Raw genomic sequence first — 12,173 nt, 5'->3', positions numbered from 1 at the left:
CAAAGCATAGTATTTTAATTTATTGCGTAGTCTGTTTTAGGGAACACTTTCTCTAGTAGGTGCGAGTTCATCGTTTTGCTATTTGAGGTTATAAAGGAATATATTTGTATTTCAGTAGCATGTGCTCATTGTGTCAACATGTCCAGAAGAAAAAATTTAATCGTACCCTTGCATTTATAAATGATCCCTTTATTGTGTTTGTTTACATTTCATCAGATTTCGAGGCTGTTATGTGGGGAAAATAAACGTATATATGATACATTTATGTTTTGAACACTTGCTGGCAAATATTAAGGGAGAAAAGTTTTAAATTCGTAGAAAATTAGTATCAGATACTATAATTATGTACGTATAGTTACCATATGCCATTCTATTGTCAATGTGCATAATGAAAGGTGGGGGAAAACTATTGATGGTAATAGAGTACGAGCCTGCAATACATTAGGTGTGACTTTTGCAAGAAACCACTATACTTGTAGTCATAATACTGTGATCTGGATATTCTTAACCATGTTACTGATGATGTAATAGTAAAGCTTGAGTTCATTTAAATATTTAGTGCTTACTGGGGTTTTCTTGGAAGGCCACCGTTATATCAAATGACCAAAGTTAAAAATAATACAGTAAAACCTGTCTTCAACGGACCCTTTATTAAACGGAAAACTGTCTTAAACGGAAATATTTCACGGTCCCATGAATTTTGGAGAACAAAACCTGTAAGAAGTCCCTTCATTAAGCGGAAACTGTGTTACGCGGACAACGGAAAGAAAAATAAACATTTAACGGAAAATTCTGAGTTCCGGACTACAGCGTTTAGAAGATGTTTAGACATTTTGTGAGACACATACATTACACTGTCTGCGATAAAATGTTCGTTCTTTTGTTATATATTTCTGAACAATGTTGATCTTCCCCAACCACTACTTATATTCACCCCCACAAATTGTCCTTAATTCCCGCAACTTAATCAAGAATCATACGGAATGTCGGAAAGAAGAAAACGAGATAGAGGAAGAAGAGGAATACGATACCGAGTTCGAAGAAGAGTGTAGAATAAATACATATCAAGATGCTCTCAGAAGTTTAAAGGAACTGCAAAAATTTACGGAAAAATGATTCTGATTCACTTAGTATAATTAATCAGGTTAAAGTGTATGCGGAAAGTCAAGCAGCCAAGCAGCAATGTGCACAGAAAACCCTGCTTGGCTATTAGAAAAATAAAGAAAACGTGTGCATAGCAAATTTTGTATTCATTTTAACTTTTTTGTGTATTTATTCGTAGAAGAAAGAAGTACTGTAATCGAACAATGTACGTACAGCAATATATTTTCTCAGTATGCCCATCTATAAGCATGTATTAAAAAAAGAAAGAAAAAAGGAAAGCTCTACCTCCACTAAGCGGAAACCTGACTTTAACGGAAATTTTTGCAAGTCCCGCTCGATTCCGCTAAAGACAGGTTTCACTGTAATAATATAAACTAAGGTAATCTGATCTTTTATGTGCATTCAGCTCATTACGGGGAGGTAATATACGGTTAAATTATCATTACGGAGGGCCAGAATTACTTCACAAAGTATAGTTTAGTGAGCGAATACGTACGATCTTGTTTATGAAGATGAAAACTGGCAACTCACCATTCTTTTAAATGCTATATTCAGGCAAGGTTCCAGAACACAGGTCCCCTTTCCCATCTAGCTATAATAAAGACAGAAAACAACGTGCCCTGCGGGGCTCTAACCCGCCTTAACTCGCTGACGCTCGCTCGGCAATGCTATGTGAATTAAATACTAAATTTTGGTACAGAAAGTAACCAACCTTGCTACTAACCTATTTGGGGTGACCTGTGTTCTAGAAACTTCAAATGTATTCACAACATTTTAGTGCTTTGCCTTGAATAAAAGTCTCGGTTGGCCGAAAAAGATTTGTTTGTTTTATTTATTACATCTGTATTAAGAAATATAGGGTTTTTCGAAAGGAGGAGAGTGGAGTGTGTATTTAAATGTAATTAGCACCACTTCGAGTTTTTAATTATAATTCGGTAACGCAACGGGTGGTCAAAGAGAAGATTAACTTAATGAATAGCGAGCAATGTTGCACGATAATAGTATTCATCATGATAATTTTCCCAATGACATGTAATTAAATTAGGGATATAATGTAACAATATATATATATGCATTTTTTTCGGGCTTTCGGAATCTAGAAAGGCTGTATGCATGCAAATTGAAAAAGTTACTCCCTTTTCAGGATAGAGATCACCTGAGACATGGACCTACACTTTTATCTGGAATCTGAACCACCGTCGTGGGTTTAATTTTAAGGCGTTCCCATGGAGTTGAACTCAGAACCCTGTACACCAAGGGCGTGCGTGCTAACCGCTAAACTAGCGAAGAGAGCTAAAAAAAAAAGTATAAACACTACTGTATGTTGTTGAAAAGCAAGTGTGATTAAGCACTCTTGGGGAGTGCTAGATAATAGTCTTTTGCATATAACCTTGAAATACCTTGAAAAGGAGTGAAGTTCGTAAGTTGGTCGTTCGTTTCTAGAAAAATTTTCAAAATTTACCGGTAGGAAATGGATATTTTACTCATTTGTTTGCTTGATATTATGTAAGTAGAGCGGAAGTTACGTTTATGTTTCTTTATAAGCGGTTATAAACATGGAACCATTTGGCAAGCGGAGGGACCTTTTTCGCGCAAGGTTACCGTATGGTTGTATTATGGGAAAGTAACAAGTATTTGTATTCTGAACATGGCTGCAAGTGTATAAAGACGTTTCAGTTGGTATCCTTACGCAGAGACGAAGAATTACATTATTAATTTTATTCAAATAAGTCCAAACGTCCCTAACCGTAAGCTAACCCGATCCTATCCTACTGAATCTTACGCTATTATGCCCTTTTAAAGCGGTCCTAAAAATTGGTGATTTTTAAATTTTCATAGCTGGTATTATGCTTTTTGTTAAAAATCAGCCGGACGAACAACTTTGGAATAAGTACATTGTAAAATATATAAGTGGCTTTCCATTTAGTGTGTTTGCAAGAAGATATTTATTTAGAGAAAAGTGGGAGCCTAAGAAGTCGAAAGCAAGCAGGTAACACAGTTTGTTATGACACTGTTAGCAGCTATTGTTTCGTTAAGTGTCGTGGAACCGTGCGTTGAAGGTATTGCAGTACTTCTCTTACGGATGATTACATGATACTATCGTCTATTCTTTTGACGTTGTTTCTACCTTATTACCTTGTCGCCTGGATTGCTAATTTCAGTAAACATTGGTCTTTCTTTTTCCGGTTATGTTTATTTTTAGCTCTGTGTACTATTACGATATTGATGTATAGTGATTGAGATCACATAAATTCCAAATTTATAAGATCATACATGCTAAACGTTACAGAAACCTAAAATTATTTTCATGAACTGATGCACTAACAAACTTACTGAGTACTTACAAGTTTAATCTGAATTTCTCATTAACAACAGTTCTGACTGAGTAGGATATATATATATATATATATATATATATATTCTATATATAAAACCTGGACTTGGAATTTAATGTGGAATTCTAGCAGCGTGTTCTTTGATTGAGAATTTTACCCGGATCTCCGGTGTTGGGAATAACGTCACAAGAGGTTTTACATAAACTGTTTGAGGGGACACGGCTGCTCATTTATAGAACGCTCACCTCTGCTACTGGGCTGCCTATATATTTCATGGACCCTGAGAAAAAGTTTCATGGTTCCCCATTGTTACAAACTGTTTTTATGAAAGAAGCCAAATGACATCTCGTATTCTCAATGGACTAAATTTTATTCTTGTTACCGAAGGGTATTTAGAAAGTTGCTAAATACATGTTTTTATTTCGAATTTAATTTAATCTCTGGAAAAGTTATGATTCTTTTCTCGCTGATGCGAATTTCAAATTAAAAAAGTTACAATTAAATGAATAAAATTATAAAAAAAGATAATTCAATGACTCGGCCCTTTATGGGTGACCCTGCTCTCTGGTCCGTTTCTTGGTCAATGAGCTTGTGGACAACTTCGTATCTGTGTTTCCTTAGCATTCTCCCTTTTCCACCCACGTTCTCATTCCACCATCTCATAATAATTCACTTTTAGTCATCATTCGTATTCCTTAGTCTGCACGGTACAACCATTTTACGTACAACTAGAAATTTCATTTCATAATGTGTTGGAAGATCATCAGATACATGAGCGAAGTCGAATCTCTTACTTACAGGTGACTGTGCATTAAATACGAAATGCAGTAAACAAAACAGTACGTATACATATTGTTGGTTTATCTCACTGTTGTTCTCCTATGTTTAATTTACCTCTTACACGTGAAGAATATTAAAGAGCGTGAGGATAATCCTAAGAAAGTAGAGCGGGCATTTACTTTCTTCTTTTAGGACGGGCTGTGCTACTGGGGATTGAAAAGAAAAATAAAAACTATGAATGCCCTAGTGGCTTTTTTATTGTCTGTAATACAAAGTATAAAATGTTAGTGCAGAACTGATGAATATTTCGGTTTCTTTGCTTATCGTTTCTATAGAATGCATATTTAAATTTCGGTTGTTTTTTCTGTGTCGCTTAAAAACTCTAACAATGCTAGGTAAACGATTCCGCCATTCTTCATTCCCATCCGTCTTTAGCCCGAATGTTCGCGTTAGGATTTTATTTCCAAATAATTTCAGTTTGTGTTCTTCACTGAAAATGAGTGATCATGTTTCTCAACTATACGGTATAACAGGTATAATTATCATTCTATGTATCAGGACCTTGGAGGAAAAGGGCGAACCCGAAAAATAGTTTTTTTTTTTTTTTTTTTTCACTCGCAGCGGATAGGTCTGGACATCATACAAATGGCACGTTTTGCCCTGCTTCGCACAGGTCAAAGAAAAAAAAAAAAAAAGATTTGCCCTTGCTATCTTGAAGTGCTTGCAAAACTTTCAGCTTGATTTCTGAACACTCCGATTTCAAGATTCGCCCGTTCTCTTCCAAGGTCCTGATATTTTAAGTTTTAAAATTCTACGGCAAAGTTCGTGATAACACGAATTCCCTGCTTTCAATCGACATTTATGTTTGCAAGTATTCGAGTCAGAAATATTATTTGATATTTTGACATGGCCATAATTGGAATAATATGGTCACGGTGAACTTTCACGTATTTAGTTTCCTGTGCATTTACTTTTTTTTTTTTTCAATAAAATCCTCTCCATTTCTTTTTCTTGTCCTCGTGACATCCACTCTCACGAGACTGCTGTGCAGTTGTCAACAAATGCCAAAAATATGCATCAACCTATGCTAGGGGATCACTACAAGCTAACTTGGAAATACAGCGCGGGAGGCTTGCACAAAGGGCTCGTACATAAGCGTAGTATGCCCATAAACTAAGGTTCATTTAATCATTTCCTAATATGGCGGTTTGTTCTAATGATTGAAAGTAATATTGTTTGTTGTGTGTGCGTAAGAATAAAAACTACTGGTATTGATGTACATTTGATTTTTCTGCACTCACCCACCTTTTTAGAACTGTGGACGACTATATCTGGAAGCACTTCACGTAAGGTGGTCCCTACTACAGAATTCGAATTTAAAATCTTTAATGTAAATAGAAATGTTGTCCATTGCATTGCCTTTATATATATATATATATATAACTGAAGTGCAAAGCGCAACATTTTTACTTGACTATAGTTGTAAATTTGTATTTTGTGTTAATCAATCCGCCAAATATTAATAAGCTATTTTTCCTAATTTTTGTACTTGAGTATCTCTTATCAATATGGCGAATACTAAGCTGGAAGAATATTATGTAATGACAAAGCGTTGAAAATTTTTATGAGTAAACTAGCTGAGCCTGCGCTCTCTACACAGCGCATCATTCGCATATGAGCATAAATCTCCTTCTCATTCCTCACAACATATGTACATGTCCCTTTACAGACACAAGTGAAAGACGTCTTGATTTTTAAAAAAAAATCGGCAAGGGATATCATAAAGGAGAGATTTTTTCGATTATTTTTTCTCAATATCTCGCACCATTTGCAAGATTTGAGCTTACTTCCAGTTGGACTTTCTAATTTATGTATGATCAGTGTTTTCTTTCTTCTTGCTTGCAGTATGTAATAAGCAAATAAATTACATATACAATTAATTAGAATGTCAGTTATATATGGTGTTCATTGGGCAAAACACTCAAAAAATAGATTTATCTTAAGACTCGAGAAATGGTTATCCTTCCTTTTTCACTATTATTTGGCCATGGAACAAACGCCTGAGACATATACAGCCCCAATATACAGCATTGTGGTGTTGGAATATATAACGCATAGGATATGATGCTTTAGTTTTTTTTTTTTAAATTTCAACTCTTCCAGCGTACCCTAAAAAATGTAATAAAGAAATAATGGCCATGTTTTTTTTTTTAATATTCAATTAGAACTGGACAATCTACGCAAAATTTCCAATCGATCAGTGAAAACGTCATCTTTCTAGAGCCTGTAGCTTCCGAGATCTCATTGTCGAAAGGATTGGCCACAAACATATAAATATAGTTTAAAAGAACTCGGAAGATGGAAGCACAACTCACATGTATTGATTTTAGAGAAGGCTTATTAAAATACAAAGGCTTTGAACAATAATTTTATATCATAAACTTTATGAAAAAGATATAGTTAACTAATTTAGACTATTTAAAGTGCAAATACTTAAAATGTTTGTCTCTGTTAAACGTGAAATCACACATAACCGTAAATGAAAGATTTGAAAGTTAATGTTATAGGTTGGAGCTCAGTAGTTGTTAATTGCTATTGTAGCATTTTAATAGATAGATTGTATTCTGTTAATGTGATAAAGAGATCTTGTTGAAGGGAAAGACACAAAAGATGATAGATATTGCATTTGCTGATGGTTTTAAGATGACCAATTGGTATTTCGAAACTAAGTTAACCGAACTACGTAATATATAGAAATCTCTAATCTATCAAAGATAACATTACTTGTGTTGATGTATTATTTCCTATCACCGTCTCCTTTATCCTACACGTCATAAGCGTGGAACTAAAACTCAAAAATTTCATTTCATTTCTGTCAATACAATCGACACTAACTACAAAAATTTACTACGTTTAGAACATACTGTAAATTATCATTGCAAAAAATATACATTAAGATATAATTGCTGGGAGATAGTATATGGATATTTATATCGAATTTTCTTGAGCGTACCTGAGTAGTTTGTATTAATCACTGGATTTATTAATTTGGATTTTTCGAGAGGAGTTAAATAATTTCTGCTAAGTTCATCGCTCATGTGGGGAAGTGGTTTTAAAGTTTTCCTGTTCATTAGATAAAATTTCTTTCATTCATAGTTCCTGTTTGAATTTTTATCCGGAAACAAGGCATTATATATAATCTATTGCAAAACAGGGCCTGGTTTCATACTCGTTTTCAGTTCACGCTTTAACTTTTTATGACTGAACTACAATAACATGATAATAAATGGCTAGGGAAATAGTTAAATTGTTATTTTTTTAAAACCTATAATATTACGGTAAAACTGAATACTTGATAGTTCCTTGGTAATGAAGTCAGCTTAGTTCAGTTGGATTGGATTTAAGTTCAACGTCCCGTTCAGCTGCAAGGCTATTTTGAGACGTGGGCCTTCAGATTAACATGAGCTCCCGCCGTGAATCTGACCCGGGTCTTCTACGCCAAAGGGGCGTACGCTATCGATATTGTCACGAGGGAGCTCGGTTCAGCTTACTGTTCAATACATTAAAAATATAATTTCGAATTGCAACTGCATAAGGGTTTTCTTGGACTACAGGGAAATGCCTAGAAAAGAAAGTAGCCTGCTTCAAGGTTGCCTATAGGGTCAGTAAGGGTAATTATGAGACTGCCTATGGAAAGTGATTACGAGACACCTCTCATTGATCTTCATCCTTTGTAAGTAAATACAAATTAAAGAGCACAGACATTTAGTAACATCCTTCGCAATGCTCTGTCTACATTTTTAAGTTTCAATTTACAAAAGTTTGGATGTACCAATTGCTTTAACAAACTCATTCAAAAACAAAAAGTTTTGAAATTTGAAATCCTATCATTATCTTTTATATTTACTCGTGCAGTAATACCATTGTTGTAAAACAAATGGGTGTTGATGGAAGCCTGATGGTCAGCAGTTACAGGTTAAGTCGAATTTGTTCCTTGGGCATTCGTTTCAGAGTTATAAATATTTTTGTTGTTGTTTCACATTTTGCTTATATGGAGGGTAATTATGAGACGCATGCTAGATTAATGTATTTGAAAAATAACTGGAATCTGTCTCTGTATCTTTGTAGTTTAGGCAGTCCTATAATCTTGTTTCTTATTAACTTTCAAAATTGTAGACCTATGTTCCCAGGGCTTGAAAGATCCACCCGCCTGCTCGCCAGTGGCGAGTACTTTTTTACATTTGGCGAGTAAAGAAACTGTGAATGCAGTAGATTGTTTTGGCTGGCTAGTGCTTGCAAGCAAGAGTTTTCAAACCCTGTACATTATTTTGTTGAAAATATCCTAGGCTGCTTATCAGTATACTAAAATATAAAGAAATAGATGTAGCCTAAGTCGTTTTTCAGTGAAAAGCCTGGAAACTGTTCTAACTTTGTCTCATAAGCCTGTTTTGTTACCTGAAACTATCTAACAGGCTATTAGCCTACAGGCCTATTATAGTAAACTTTCGAAGATGCTAGAATAGCATCAGTAGCTATTTCCACTTTCTTTCGTAGTTATTTTCTTGTAACTCAGCCAAATATTTGTATATCTTTATGTAATAAACACAAAATAACGAAGACTTCTTTCACTCACAATTGGACTCCTTCATACCTCAATACTCGTATAACATACAGAAAGCTGGAGACAACAGGTGTCTCATAATTGCCCTCTTTTAGGGAAATTATGAGACAGCACAAATTTGACATTTACTCATCAACTTATGAGATGATAGAAAATTTCCAGGCAGCAAATTGTTACTCTTGGCACCATAAACTGCTGCCTAGATTAACTGCTTTCAAAACTAATGTAAGCTGAGTTACGTGGAAAAGTTGTGAAATCTGTCTCATAATGACCGCCACTGACCCTATATACAGAATTTAAGCTTTATTAGCCTTTCCTGCAATTAAACGAACTCGTTTGAGCAAATTGTCAAGACAGGAATAGGAGTTTCGCTAAGTAAGCCTTTTTTCATGTGCAAAAAGTACAATATGCGAGGAGCGTCCCATATTGATTTACATTATTATTATTATTTTTTTTTTTTTTCACACTTATAAGAATCTTTATGCATCGGCAGATACAACCACTTTCTCAACATAGTCTCCACTAAGAACTACACACTTGGGCCACCGATGTGGCAACTTCCCTATGCCTTCTATGAACCACTTTTCGGAGTCTGTCGTACCCGTGTGCGGACAGCGTCTTGAAGTTCCTGGAAATCGGCGAAATGATGTTCACGCAGCGCTTTCTTCAATACCCCAAATGGGTGGTATTCAGAAGGGGTTAAGTCAGGAGAATAAGGTGGGTGTGGCAGCACTCCGAACCCCAGCTCATTAATGGCTGTCGTGGTTGCCCGACTTGTGTGCGAACAAGCGTTGTCGTGTTGCAGGAGTACACTTTTTGCCTATTTTCCTAAAAGTTTCCTCTGAATTGCACGCGCAAACTCCGAAGCGTTATCACGGATGACTTGCTGTTAGTGGTGGTCCCGGGTTCCAGCCAGTCAATGGGGATGGTTCAATCCTTGTCCCAGAAGACTGACCATGCATTTGCCTACGGAGGTCTGTGTATGGGACTTTTTTGGTGTGGGGCTGCCTTTGTTTCCACTACATTGATTGGGCTTTAGTCTCTGGCTCATGGTAGTGCAGCCAAGTCTCGTCGCCAGTAACGAGTTTGGACTTGAAGCCTTCTGAATTCTGGCTGTCGCGTTGCAGAGCAGTGCTCACGTCCTTGCGATGTTGTCTTTGTGTTGCATTTAGGGATTTGGGAACTCACCTGGCAGACACCTTACCATCGTAAGGTGTTCGTGCGCTATGCGGTGCAGTGATTCTGGCTAGTGCTGTGGCCGCCTCCAGTTCTGTGAACGTGATGCACTTGTTATCCTGAATAAGTTGAAATGTTCACTGGTGTTGTCACAGTCACTTTTGTACCAGAACTGGTTCCCTTTTCTGTTGATGTGTGGCCACTTTTCCAGCCGTCCACCCAGTTGTATATGGTTTTGCGTGACGGTGCGCACTGTCCACATTCTGTCACCAATCGCGTGTGAATTTCCGCAATCTACACCCTCTTTCCACAGAAACCACGTTCTCCAGGCGCTGTCCTTGCTGATCACCTTCCTGTTATCCGCTCACATACTTACAGCTGCTGGTGAAATGTGCTGCAGTTTCCAGAGATTACACTTCTCTGTATTGTTCTTCCACTTGAAGGCAGATCTAAGTACTACTTCCTTCCAACTATAATGACGAGCTCAATGGTGGATCATGAAAGAAGAAAAAAAGGATAGTGTAAAACAATATGGAACACTCCTCGTATAATACCTCAGTCACAGTGAATTACGAAGTTTGCAGTGCATAGTGTAGCCTAGTAATCGGGTAGTGTTAACGTATGTATTTTTAAGTGGGGTTATATTTGACTAAGAAAAAATAACGTAGCAGTAGAATTCATTCCGCCAAACCATTCAGACTTAAGCTTCTTAGTGCCCAAGAAGGAGTGAGATGATGATAAATCCCTCCAATTACGATTTCAGGGAAATTTCCCATCCCGATCCCTTGCATTTTATTTCCATGCGTGCTCGATGCGGGTTTGCAAGTGTGCGCGCAGAACTACTTTTCATGTTACTTGTACTGAAAGACTTCCTCTACTGGAGTCCTCACCGCTAAAAGGAAGTGACATGGGTTTAATCTCAAGTTACATGAGGTACCAATAATAAAAGAGGATTTTGTCATTAATAGCTACGGGTTTTAATAATTGTCGAAAAAAAAAAGTATTCATTACACTTTATTTGGGAAATAAAACGGCTAGAGATAGAATAATAGTAGTTAGGAAATATGTAGAAACAAGTGGTTTATTTCATTTTATCTAAAGCATTGGAAATAGTGCGCTTACATTGTGAAAAGTTTGCGTGCACTATAAACAAATTAAGGATGTTTCTCTTAGCTAAGATATTTGAAGGTCCAAAGATTATGACGTAAATTCTGAAGAGCGTGAAATATGGTACAGTAACCTTGAAACACTTGTCATCTTTTTTCATAAGATTTTAGCTGTTTGTTCTGTTGTTAGTTTACGTGGAGAAAAATATATAGCGAAGACTAGCTGAGCATTTTATAAATTTTGGTTACGAAATTGAGACTAACATCAAGTAAACTTTTACGTTTTAAGCGAATCGGATATGCTGCACATATAGCTACAACAGAACACGTGATAATTCTGTCACGTGAGAATCCAGATTTTAGTTTCGAAGAAGCGTTCACATGCCTGTACAATGAGAGGGGCGAGGGACGTGAGATAGTTTTCCTATGAACGCATCATAGCTAGTTGTATTTTTTAGATTTGCTGTATTGTTGAACTACATGTTCTTATTTAATTTTACTTTAATTGCATATTACAACACAAGATGTAACTACTGTTTGAACGTGTTTTTGGAGTGTGATACTAAGAAACTAAATTATTACGAGGTGTTCTTTTACCCCACAGTGTTTTCTTTATGCGAGTATGCAGAAAGCAGCTCTTATCTCTTGTATTGTTTTGCATGGTTTACCTTCTGTGACTCATGCTTATCTTTGATGGATTCTCCAGATGTAGATTTTGTTGATGACGCGTTATGATACATGAGTTATGTAGTAACTAATGTGGTAGTGCCAATTATAACAATCAGCCACGTTTTCCCAATGTTTCCCTCAATTTTTCGGAACATTTTTCTTCATCTTTTTCTGAAAACTAGGCAGCAAATGCTGATTATGTAACTATATACGGAATATTTTTTAAAAAAAAAATAACTTAAGTAGTCTCTGTGTAGTTGTGCATTCTACAAATGTATTAAATACTAAATGGATACACGCAGAGTTCACGACCCTTACAAACTTATGTGGGGGCGCGGTGGCTCAGTGGTAGAGCGTTCACCTCCGGTGCTTGGGGTCCCT

General features: G+C 36.3%; 1 protein-coding gene across 1 annotated transcript in view; it reads left to right on the top strand.

Annotated features, from left to right (window-relative positions):
* Arl5 (ADP-ribosylation factor-like 5) overlaps window positions 1-12,173 on the top strand; it is a 102,739-nt gene that overhangs the window by 253 nt on the left and 90,313 nt on the right. The window lies entirely within an intron of this gene.

Source organism: Thermobia domestica, chromosome 13, assembly GCF_964235325.1.
Source record: "Thermobia domestica chromosome 13, izTheDome1.hap1.1, whole genome shotgun sequence".
Taxonomy (NCBI): Eukaryota; Metazoa; Arthropoda; class Insecta; order Zygentoma; family Lepismatidae; genus Thermobia; species Thermobia domestica.
Note: the sequence above shows the minus strand (reverse complement) of the source record. Positions and strands in the feature narration are given on the sequence as shown.